The sequence below is a fragment of the Marmota flaviventris genome, chromosome 9 (genome assembly GCF_047511675.1).
Source record: "Marmota flaviventris isolate mMarFla1 chromosome 9, mMarFla1.hap1, whole genome shotgun sequence".
Lineage (NCBI taxonomy): Eukaryota > Metazoa > Chordata > Mammalia > Rodentia > Sciuridae > Marmota > Marmota flaviventris.
This window is the reverse complement of record NC_092506.1, coordinates 38175758-38188794: the sequence shown is the minus strand read 5'-3', so window position 1 is coordinate 38188794 and position 13037 is coordinate 38175758.

Genomic DNA, 13037 nt, shown 5'->3' with positions numbered 1-13037 from the left:
TGTGGTATGGAATCAAATAAAATGGGGTTGCTCAGCTACCTCCATCACTCTTAGGAGATGGTCATCAGACCTATACTCTGTCTGATGAAACAAATAGGAAACCTATAGAGTGGGCCAAATAGTGAATTCTCAAGATTGATATTATGTAGAAAACCAAATCACTGGAGAGAAATAGGGATTTGAAAAATGAGGGGTTACAATGCAAAGAGTGTGTAAGTACAGAGGTTTTTTTTTTGTTGTTGTTGTTGTTGTTTTGTTGTTGCTTTCAATTAAATAGGAAATAAAGTCTTACTCTGAGAGAGGATGGGTGCGGCTTTTGGAGGTGAGAATGAAAGGAGGAAATTGATCTACCCCTTTTGAACAGGAGACAGAGAGAGGTTTGGAGGGCTGCAGTGCGATGCTGACATTAGGGACCACTTGAGAGTGGATGTCACACATTTAAAGGGAGGTTACCATGGGTTTTTTTTAGTTATATTCATCTGCAAAGGTGCAGGCTAAACTGAAAAGAAAGTATAATTTAACTTGGATTGTGCTCCATCCAATGATGTATGAAAAGGTAAAAATGGAAAAGACAGTTAAAAATGTTTGCAAGGAAGTTATAATGATTCACTGTGAGATTATAAGCTTTTGTAAATTATAAACCCAATCAACACTGATAAAGAACAGGCCTGTTTGTTTGTTTTTTTTTTTTTTTTTTTTGTTTTTTTTTTGTTGTTGTTCTTTTTTTTTTTTTACTTTCTCACACTTATTAGTGCAGATGTTCCTGAAATGCTTCCATTTCCAATAGGACAAAAGGATGGCCTACATTTGGTAACAGAGTAGTTTATCTTCCTCATATTACTGTGTATATCTCCATCACTACCGTCATAGTATTGTTTCACAATTATCTGTGTTTTTCTTTGCAATAACACTGAGAATTTCTAAAAGATGAAAATCTCTTTTTTTAAGCGCCATACATAAATCTACATATATGCTAATGTATTAGTCTTAAAGGAAGCATTTTGACAGGTTTAGAACAAAATCACCATTTTGTGTCAAAATAAGAAATTTCACTGTATACTTTAAAGATGTCCTTGATCATAGACATTATTGACATAACTATGATCACTTTCTGGTCCTTGAACTCTGAACTAGATAGAAATTAATATTAAATTTAAAAAAAAACAGGGTGTTATCTAAGGATACAATAATCTCTTTATAGTTTAAATGTCTGGTTCTATTTAAAATACTACAATTTGCTTGTTTATTTCAAGGGACAAATATCAAAAAAAAAAAAAAAGATAAAAGCATTTATTTCAAGGACCTTGAGGAGCTTCCCAAAATTCAGATACAGAAAGTGGCATAGGGTTAGACTTCTTGACAACTGAAGAGCCATCAGGACACAGGCCAAGATTTATGCTTCTCAAGGCCAGCAATTGTGTCCTCTTTGTATTTTGCTCTCTTCACAGATTTTTCATAAAATCCCTCAATTGAACAATGTTCATGACTGGGTCTAGCCCCTTTCTATAAAAAGTCATTTATTTTAAATTCACTAGCAAAATGACATAATCCTGTGTCTCAGTCCTAACATGCAGAAACATCATCTCATTGATCCTGATAATTTCACTCAATAAACCCATCTGCTGATGGGATCTTTATCTGTTCAGGTTTCTTCTCCTAGTTCATCAAGTTCATAAATTTTCAGGCTCCCAAAGACTCTAAGGGCAGGCCTAGGGCTCAACTAGAGAAGCAGAACCAGAGGGAAAAGAACATTGAGAATTGGGGGATGTGTTACAGGAATTAGACCTTATATAGTTATGGGAAAAGTAGGATCCAGTAAGAAGAGTTGAAGGATGAGAGAAAACTCACCAAAGAACAATTCTCAGCATTAAATCAAAAGAATACCATGGAGTTGAAAATTTCACTCCTACGGAAGAACTATTAGCTGAATGGTTTGGGGTGATGCTTTCTGTTGCTAAATTGTCTTTTAACCAACACATTGCTTTGAATTTGCCATTGGTGTTAACTGCTTATAATATAACATGGTTTATATTATGGGCACTTTCATACCGGAGATTCTTATATACCAAGGACTATCTGAGGATATTCTTTGCTTTTTGAGTATGAAATAAAAGAAAATATTTTGCATGATGAGCGTGAAAGTATGCATAGAGATTTATGAGAAGTCTTCTGAAGGCTGGAATATTCATCCATTGTTTGAAGTCAGGATTATCACTGAAGAAAATGCTGAGGATCAATTGGAATTTTTTTTTCAAAACAGTATCTTGATGAGGAGTAAATTTGATAAGATATATGGAAAAAAGATGTTATAGGGAAGACTTCAGCTATAAATGTTGGATGAATTTAAATGTTTTCCAAGCAAGAGAACCCATAGAACTGGAGCAGCCGAAATTCATTAAATTTTATCACCATTTACAGAGATATGGATGGAGTCTTGGGGAAGAAAGACAGTTCAAACTCCTTATTCCATAAGACCTGAATTTTCTGTCCTCAATTTTATATGACTAAAGAGAGCAAATGAAAATTAGGCTGCTTTTTTGACACTCTGGCAAGACATATCTCCTTTACACCAGCTCTGGAATAATCAACCTTGGTTTCTGATGCAAAAGTATTTCATAACTCTCTGTACACATATTTTAAAACTTTGCCTTTTAATTCCATGGCACATATGCCCAGGTCAAGCCCTGTAACAGTTTAGAGGAAGTTTGTCTTCGTATTTTCAATTTACCTTATTTGAATTAGTAATATTTAACACATCAAAGGGCTTATGAGGGATGAAAAATATTTTCATAAAATGTAGAGTATCCCTTGAGTATATTCCAGGTAAGTGCAACCTTCCAGAACCTGGCACCAAAGGAAAATATATGTTGCCAAAAAACTGATGCATGTGTCATAATATGACAACCATCTAACTGTGGTATATGAAATCACCTGTCAGCTGTACCAAAATATTCCCCAGCCAGTTATGAGTGCCATACTCATTCATAAAATGGCTCTATTTCAACCATACTACCCCAGACACTTTCTGAAGATGCTCTTCTTCACAACTCCCACCTTTACCTTATCACTATATCCTTGTCAACAAATTCTCCTACAGTCTCACTTTGATTTCAACACTTCTTTTGTCCTGATGGACAGTTGCTTGGATCTTTCAATAACTGTATCAACTAAGTGGAAGCTCACTGTTATAACTGATCAGGCCATAATTGGTCACCTTGTGTACAAAGAAGACTAATAAAAATATAACAACTCTATGTTGACATGATTATTCAGTATAGAATATATTCCATAAACTCAAAGTAAATGTATATTTTCAACTTAGCTTTGCTTTAATCAGATCCTATAATGTCTGTTGCTAACTCAAAGCCACTTGAAGGATGAGAAATATAAAAATGGAAGGAAAAAGACAAAATAGTGTTTACTGATTATGATTAAAATGTCTTCAAAACTTAAAATAACATTTAACTACACTACTTAAAGCTATTTAGAAGATGTCCCATGTAAGTGAGGAGTCCTAACTCTTTAATCTGTCAGCTTCGTGGTAGATCTTCCCCTGACTATAGGCCTCAGACCTAGATGAATGCCTGCTGCATGGTAGACTGAAAAACTTTGCTGTCAAATGATTAAATTAATAAACTACAATGCAGAAAAGAAAGATATCCAAATTTGCATGTCAGATTCACTGCTGTAGAGTCGGTATGACATGTTCCTCCAGAGGTGAGTTATCTACTCCTGCTCTTCTATTTTGTCCACCATCACTGACTGATGAACTTCACTCCATTTTTCCTTTTTGCAATATAAATATCCCTGAATGCATGTCCAGATTTCAAGTGCAGGCTCTGATATCTAATGAAACCTGAGCCTCAAGGTCATCATCTTGATTAGCACCTGCATCTTCTCACCTCTAGCATAACATCTCATCCAGTAAAAGACACAAACCCTTTTGCTATGCTGAGCAGCTTCACCCCGAATGAAGAATTCCTCATTCCAAAACAGGATGGTGGTTTTCCTTGACATGGCAGAAGGATGCAATTTATTTTATTTTATTCTTTTAAATTTTATTTATTTTTATTTTTATTTATTTTTATTAGTTGTTCAAAACATTACAAAGCTCTTGACATATCATATTTCATACATTTGATTCAAGTGGGTTATGAACTCCCATTTTTCCCCTGTATACAGTTTGCAGAATGACATTGGTTACACATCCACGTTTTTACATATTGCCATACTAGTGTCTGTTGTATTCTGCTCTATTTCCTATCCTCTACTATCCCCCCTCCCCTCCCATCTTCTCACTCTACCCCATCTACTGTACTTCATTTCTCTCCCTTGTCTCCCCCCCCTTTCCCTTCACCTCCTCTTATATGTAATTTTGTATAATGATGAGGGTCTCTTTCCATTTCCATGTAATTTTCCTTCTCTCTCCCTTTCCCTCCCACCTCTCGTCCCTGTTTAATGTTAATCTTCTTCTCATACTCTTCCTCCCTGCTCTGTTCTTAGTTGCTCTCCTTATATCAAAGATGACATTTGGCATTTGTTTTTTAGTGATTGGCTAGCTTCACTTAGCATAATCTGCTCTAGTGCCATCCATTTCCCTGCAAATTCTATGATTTTGTCATTTTTTAATGCAGAGTAATACTCCATTGTGTATAAATGCCACATTTTTTTTTATCCATTCATCTATTGAAGGGCATCTAGGTTGGTTCCACAGTCTAGCTATTGTGAATTGTGCTGCTATGAACATAGATGTAGCAGTATCCCTAGAGTATGCTCTTTTAAGGTCTTTAGGGAATAGACCCAGAAGGGGAATAGCTGGGTCAAATGGTGGTTCCATTCCCAGCTTTCCAAGGAATCTCCATACTGCTTTCCAAATTGGCCGCACCAATTTGCAGTCCCACCAGCAATGTACAAGTGTACCCTTTTCCCCACATCCTCACCAGCACTTGTTGTTGTTTGACTTCATAATGGCTGCCAATCTTACTGGAGTGAGATGGTATCTTAGGGTGGTTTTGATTTGCATTTCTCTGACTGCTAGAGATGGTGAGCATTTTTTCATGTACTTGTTGATTGATTATATGTCCTCCTCTGAGAAGTGTCTGTTCAGGTCCTTGGCCCATTTGTTGATTGGGTTATTTGTTTTCTTATTGTTTAATTATTTGAATTCTTTGTATACTCTGGATATGAGGGCTGTATCTGAAGTGTGAGGAGTAAAAATTTGTTCCCAGGATGTAGGCTCCCTATTTACCTCTCTTATTGTTTCTTTTGCTGAGAAAAAAACTTTTTAGTTTAAGTAAGTCCCATTTGTTGATTCTTGTTATTAACTCTTGGGCTAAGGGTGTCCTATTAAAGAATTTGGAGCCTGACCCCACAATATATAGATCGGAGCCAACTTTTTCTTCTATCAGACACAGAGTCTCTGATTTGATATCAAGCTCCTTGATCCATTTTGAGTTAATTTTTGTGCATGGCGAGAGAAAGGGATTCAGTTTCATTTTGTTGCATATGGATTTCCAGTTTTCCCAGCACCATTTGTTGAAGATGCTATCCTTCCTCCATTGCATGCTTTTAGCCCCTTTATCAAATATAAGATAGTTGTAACTTTGTGGATTGTTCTCTGTGTCCTCTATTCTGTACCATTGGTCCACCCACCTGTTTTGGTACCAGTACCATGCTGTTTTTGTTACTATTGCTCTGTAGTATAGTTTGAAATCTGGTTATCGCTATACCACCTGATTCACACTTCCTGCTTAGAATTGCTTTTGCTATTCTGGGTCTTTTATTTTTCCATATGAATTTTATGATTACTTTATCTATTTCTACAAGAAATGCCGTTGGGATTTTAATTAAACCTATTTTTGATTAAACCTATAGAGAACTTTGGGTAATATCACCATTTTGATGCTGTTAGTTCTGCCTATCCATGAACAGGGTATATTTTTCCATCTTCTAAGATCTTCTTCTATTTCTCTCTTTAGGGTTCTATAGTTTTCATTGTATAAATCTTTCACCTCTTTTGTTAGGTTGATTCCCAAGTATTTTTTTTTTTTTTGAGGATATTGTGAATGGGGTGGTTGTCCTCATTTCCATTTCAGAAGATTTGTTGCTGATATACAGGGATGCCTTTGATTTATGCGTGTTGATTTTATATCCTGCCAGTTTGCTGGATTCATTTATTAGCTCTAGTAGTTTCTTTGTAGACCCTTTTGGGTCTACTAGGTATAGAATCATGTCTTCCACAAATAGTGATAATTTAAGTTCTTATTTTCCTATTTTTATGCCTTTAATTTCTTTTGTCTGTCTAATTTCTCTGGCCAGTATTTCAAGAACTAAATTGAATAGAAGTGGTAACAGAGGGCATCCCTGTCTTATTCCAGATTTTAGAGGGAATGCCCTCAGTTTTTCTCCATTTAGAATGATGCTAGCCTGATGCTTAGCATAGATAGCTTTTACAATGTTGAGATAAGTAGGGATGCAATTTAAGTGTTTTGTTCAGTTGCTCCACAGAAGGGGGAAGTTTTTAGACTTCCGTCTAGCAAAAGACTTCACTTGGTTGTAGGTAGTGGACAATCAGCTAAGGTGCTTGAAAACTTCAGCAAGGGTAATTTTCAAAACACCCCACTGATATATTAGAAGGTGAAGTGAGGTGGGTACTCAAAAATATTCCAAATAACTGTTAAGTTGAGGGGGAAAAAAGAATATTCTAACAATTGTTGCAATCAGAGACATTTGGTAGTGGAAGCTGCAGTTACTCTTAAAGTAGGGGTGACAACAGAAGAAGGGAAAAATGCCAGCCAGATAACCAAGGTTTGGAACATCAAACTCGAAACGTTTTCCAGGGTAGGCAATAAGCAGGCACAGAAACCTGCTGAGCAGAAACTAGACACAATCTGTCAACAGGAAGTTCATTCTGAGTCAGAGACTCTAGAGAGAGGGGGAAGGAGGAGCATCAGTTGTGACACAGCAGTCCAAGGAAGTCCAACTCTAAATAGGAGCAAATCAAAGGAAATGGCTGGGAATATGGGAAAAGTTCATTTACAAGAGATATCAGGCTGGTTTTTACCAGAAAAAAATTAATGCATAGCAATTGGATCAAGCAGGTAAGAACTAAAGTTATTTGAGTGAAAAACAAGTCACTTCCATGTTTGTGTGGTATGTGTGCACTCTAATTATCAAACTTAAGCTGTGCTTTAATTGTATTCATCTAAGAATAACTGGAGGGGAAAATTGACTTGTTTCTGCATGTTAACTATGATGCAGCTTACAGATACAAGGATTATAAGTCATAAACATCAAGATCCTTGGCCGTCCACATCCATACATAAAACAGCAGTCAAATTTTTTTCTTAAAATGAGCATATATTATATTATCATACACGAATTTAAATAAAATGCACAACTTTATAAGACAGTAAGAAAACAGTGATTTTATTCAGTGATAGCTGAAGAACATAGAAAGCCTTGTTAAATTATAATAAAGTTTGTCTACTCAAAATCGTTTTGATGAATAGCTCTGGGAACTTAGAATTTTCCTGGGAAAATTTATTTTTCTCTTTTTCAGAGAAAAAAAAAGCAAAGCCAGTAAACATTCAGGCCTTCTGCCAAAGGAAAATTATCTATGCCTAGAATGGACAAATTTCTAGCATAGGAAAACTGTTTCTCGTCATCTCCATGGTGTAGTCACGTCTTATTCTAAAAGCTTCTGGAAGTCAATAGAAAAATTGACTTATATCTAGTGGTCTAACCACTAGAGATATGTCAGTAAGACCACCTTCTCTCATAAAATCCTAGATAGTGATTCTTACTGTGCAAGATAAAATTTTTCATGAAATCGAAAGACTGGAAACAGCTATTCAGAATATAGGAAAAAAATAAATACTTCTTGAGTTGTTAATGTATGCTATGGAGGGTGCACAGTGATTCATATTCATGATCTCACTTAGGACTAGAGACAAGCCATTGAGCTATATGTTACGATCCTGACTATCCACAAGGGAATTGACTTGCAGGGAATATGAAATTTTCACAAAGTCATAAGACTTAAATGAGCCAAGAGATTTGCATTTCTGTCAGTTAGAATTTATAGCATGAATGTTTCTTTAAGAACTCAGTTTAGAAATCAATATTTATTGAACATATCCCAAGGTGGAATTTTAGAGTTCAACATTGCAATAGAAAGAGGGACTTTATGATTCTGTGATTCTGCTGAAAGGTAGATGGGGTAGCGCAGCACTATTCATGATAATCCCTGCACTGAATAATATTTACTCTTTGACATCCTAAAATTTATTGGCTATATTACATCTCCAAGAGCGTCCTCCCTGCTTGCACTAATGACACACCAGTCTGAGCAATCATCTCCACACTATAACATTACAAATGTCTCTTGAATGGCCCCTTATATTCCAATCATGGCACTACCCTCAATTGCCCAAGGAGAAGTAGGGGAGAATTTTAAAAGGTAAATGAAATCATATCATACCGTATCATAACCTGCTCGATATCCTGCTAAACTTCTTTTTGACTCATGATTCCTTTTCTGGCCTCATTCCTTACTGCTCTTCCTGTCCCCCCTGTACAGTGTAGTAGCCAGGCTGATCTTGCTGACACTCAAAGCAGTCAAAGCCGGCACTTGCCTTCAGGTCATGGTTCTCTGCCTAGTGATTGTACCTTTTATCATGCAGGTCACTTAAGAAAGGTCCTACCTGAATGTTCACAATTGTGAACTGCAGAGGTTTGGGCAAAGTCAGAGCATATGTTTTTAAAAACGTTTTAAAATATTTATATTTTTTATGTAATAATATCTGTGTGTAAATCTAAAGGTATTTTCCAGCATTTGAATTATATTTAACAAATGAAAAATCGTATCAATATTTAAAACATACAACATGATACCTTTATATGTATATACTTTGTGAAGTGATTACCATAATTAACATTTGCATCACTAATATAGTTCATTGTGTGTTTGTGGGTTAAAAACACACTCAAGACTTTACTCGTTTTTTTTTTGTTTGTTTGTTTGTTTGTTTTTGTTTTTTTGATTAGTGAAAGAAAGAAATCTACTATCCCCCTATTTTCTGTGAAACAGATATTGCCTGGGAGACAATGATCAGTGCCGAGAAAGGGAAGTGAAACAATGACAAAAATCTGACAGCAAAAATCTCATGATTCTGAACCTCTCTACAGTAAAAACCACCCCACTCTTCTGCAATTTGTATTACATCTTTAACCTTCCAGTACCACAGGCATTGGGATTTTTATTACTTGCAAAAGCAGTATGTTCACATTGGTTAATAAAATTAACTCTTAATCATAACTAATTTCACAATCAGTATATCATTTCACAACAAATATAACATTTGAAATAAGAATGATCAGCCTGATTCACATTAATGCTATGCTTTTTGGAACTATTTAAGGGATAGGGTATCACTTCAATGGTTGAATTTTTACTGAAGTTGCTGTCATATTATATTATTTCTCTGTTTGCTTCCCTATATTTTAGTTTTCTCATAGACCTCCAGTTCTAAAAGATTTTGCTATCGTTGAAGTGTGGTTGTCATCATGCATTAAATTGATGTCTTAGTTGTGAGATAGGAAATTGATACTTCAGAACACACAAAAATCCATCTGACTTTTACAAAAAATTAATGACAAAAGAGGAAAAACTTGGAAATCGTATAGAAATAAGAAAAAGTTGAGATAAATGCATGAATAGATGAGACAGATTTCTATTTTTCTATTTTCTTAAGAAAATATATTCTTATGTCAAGAATATATTATGACATGAGATAGTTGTGCCAAACAATTGCCAAATGAGCTTCCTCCTTGGCTCGAATTCTTTCTGACATTTGAAAAAGCTAATATGCTATAATTTTACTGTGGTGAGGAAGATTCTTGTGAAACAATAACACATTTCACATAAGCAACGTCGGATATAAAATAGCAAGAGAAATAATACACTGGGGAAAACAGAGGAAAAATTAAATTAAAATTTCATTTAGAACTGTTTAGTACAACAGTTGGTGACCTTGTATTTGTCCTCACACATTTGACAAGTACCTAGGAAAGATGAAGACATTTCTATGTTATTGAATTCTTCTATAAACAAAGGTCATGAGCTGGCCCAGGGAATAATATGTCTGGATCCTAGAATCTACATTCCATAAAAGCTGGAGGCTGCTTTTTATAATTCATATTAACGTTAACCAGTCTGAACTTTTGAAAATCATTTTAGTAATAGCAATTATTCATGTCATTTCCTCACTCTAGCTGTTTCTCATAATATTGATGATGGCCTGGTTTAATGAATTTGGCATTTCCCACCCAGTGTTCTACTGCCCAATAAGTTTCTCAAACGCTAGTAACTGCAACTATAAATAAAGTGAGAAGTAAAAAAGAATATTTTAAAAAAAGGAAAAGAAAATGAGAAACAGACCTGGATCTCTCTTCAAGTACATAAATGGAAAAATAAATACTGGAAAAAAAGTGAATCTGTTTTTAAATACATAAATTGGAAAATTCGGAATTAACATTGAACAGAAGCCTATAAAACATAGTGGAGATTCAAAGATTCTAGTTTGTATTTTAATATCTTCAGGGACACATTTTCTAAATTTATGAAAATGCCGTTAACATTTAAAAAATAGTTATTCTAAGGAAGAGAGATTGGAATTCACTTATGCATTTCAAACAGAATTAAAAAAATAAATGAAGCATTCCTGGACATTGTCATAATGCTACCCCTACCCTCGCATTCTTCCCTGCCTCTTTTTCTTTCCTTCTTCCTTCTTTATATTTCTTCTAAATAACATTTGCAGTCTATTTTCACACCAATATGCTGTGATTATACATTTACTACATTTCTGACAACTTAGGAAATCTCATTTGCTATAGGTGCCTCTGCAAATAAATAGAACTGTCTCAGTAAATGCCCTTTAAAATTCTTTTTCCACTAATATTGAACCTGAAATCTTTATCCCATTCAGAATGTCATCAGATCATATCTGTTGGATGACCTAAAGATTAGAGCAGGCAGAAGTTTGTGAGACAGCACAGAAGTTCTAAGACCATTGAAAGCAAGAATGTGTTTTTGGAATAGACCTGCCTTAACTGACCATGATAAGCATCCTTATCCCTTTATTTAAACAATACCCTACATGATGTTAATGTTCCAAAAATTATGATCATGGCAAGAAAGCCCCATAGCATTTGTCATGGTGAATTTCAAAGTAATATGGAAATGTTAGAGCAGGCTGAATGGGGTTAATAAAGACTGGGATTCGAAATTTTAAAAATATATGTATATATATGACACAGACACTGATTAGAATCATAAACCTTAATATCACTAGTGGATTCTTATTCGTTTGTCTGACAGACCGAAATATAGGTTTCTGAACAACCAAACACTTAAAGGAAAAATGATGATCATTTTGTGCTACTGGCTAAATATTGTTACTCTAATAAGAAATAACAACCATTTGAAAAACTGAAATAGTCAACCCATAAGAGAATTAATCTAAATGACCCCCCCAAAAAATGTGTGAATTATTTTAATAGCTCTAAGGTGAACAAAGCCACTGGCTCTTGCAGTACTCTGGGGCTATAGGCAAGTACAACTCAATAAGCTTTCAAACGTTCACTGATCCTTTGAATTCTCTGTAGCCTTGGGATTACTTAGAAAAAAGTACACAGGTTCAATATTCACAGAAAGAATTTTTTTGCTACTCCATGCATGATGAAGTTTGAATAAAAGATGAAACTTTCATTTTGCCTGCGCAAATGCTAGCTGTCCACTGGTATAGATAACCCTTCATGTTTACCTCAAATTGCTTCATTCCTTGTTGTCCCAAATGCATTTATTTTCTCACCTTTTCTACAAAAGAATATTTTTTCATTTTATCATAATTATCCCCTTAATAGTCACTGATATCTCTCAAAGTGGAATATCTGTGAAAAAAACATAACTCTTTTGCATTAATATCATTTGCCTCTCACACATAGTATAATTGTTATGCGTGACTAGGTTAATAAAAGACTGCTTTTCCATCAGGCAAACAGAGTGTAAAACAAAACACACATTCCAATTTGGAACAAAGAGGCTTCTAATAGACTCTTCATGTTTCTTAACAACTGAACTCAGCCAGGCTTGGTGGCACACACTTGTAATCCCAGTGACTTGGGAGGCTGAGATAGGAGGATTGCAAGTTAGAGGCTAGCCTCAACAACTTAGTGAGGCCCTAAACAACTCAGTGAGACATTGCCTCAAAATAAAAAAATAAAATGAGCTATGGATGTAGCTCAATAGCTCAGTGGTAAAGACCCTCTGGGTTCAATCCCGAGTATAAAAAAAATATGAACCCAAATATAGGACAAATCTGTCTTAGTCACCTCCTTTCAACTTCTGTGGCCATGCAACTAAGTTCTAGTGAGCAAAACAAGAATCAAATTGCTAAGAGTGACTAAGTGTCCACTCCTTGGGGAAGAGAGGATACTTGCTTTACCTTACCTTTCTCTTTGTTGTTAAGTAGGTCAGGGGTGTCTGACTGGAGTTTCTGTTTCACTACCTGAGCAAGCTTAGAATGCAACTTACCCTCTCTTAGTCTTTCTGTCTCAGTGAAGGAGACTTTAAAGGTACTACACTCCTTCTGTGAGATTATAACAGAAGACATCTGAGGTGCTTATCCAAAACATGTTATATTTAGGCACTCACATATTAGCTCTTAGCGTTACTCCTCAATATATTAATGATGGGTCCATACATAAATCGATGTTCCTACATCTTAACAGGTAAGCCAAGAAGAATTATCCAATTAGTGCAACAGATCTTCCATTTATTGAGAATTAGTCAGCTGCACCTAACAATATAAGTAACCACATTCATAATCTTACAGTGCTGAAGAGAGAGAGAGAGAGAGAGAGAGAGAGAGAGAGAGAGAGAGAGATGTAAAATGAGACATGAAACATTTGAAGCATATTAAAGTATATTTTTGTTCTAATTTGGAATAATTAGAGAAATGAATTCAAAGTAA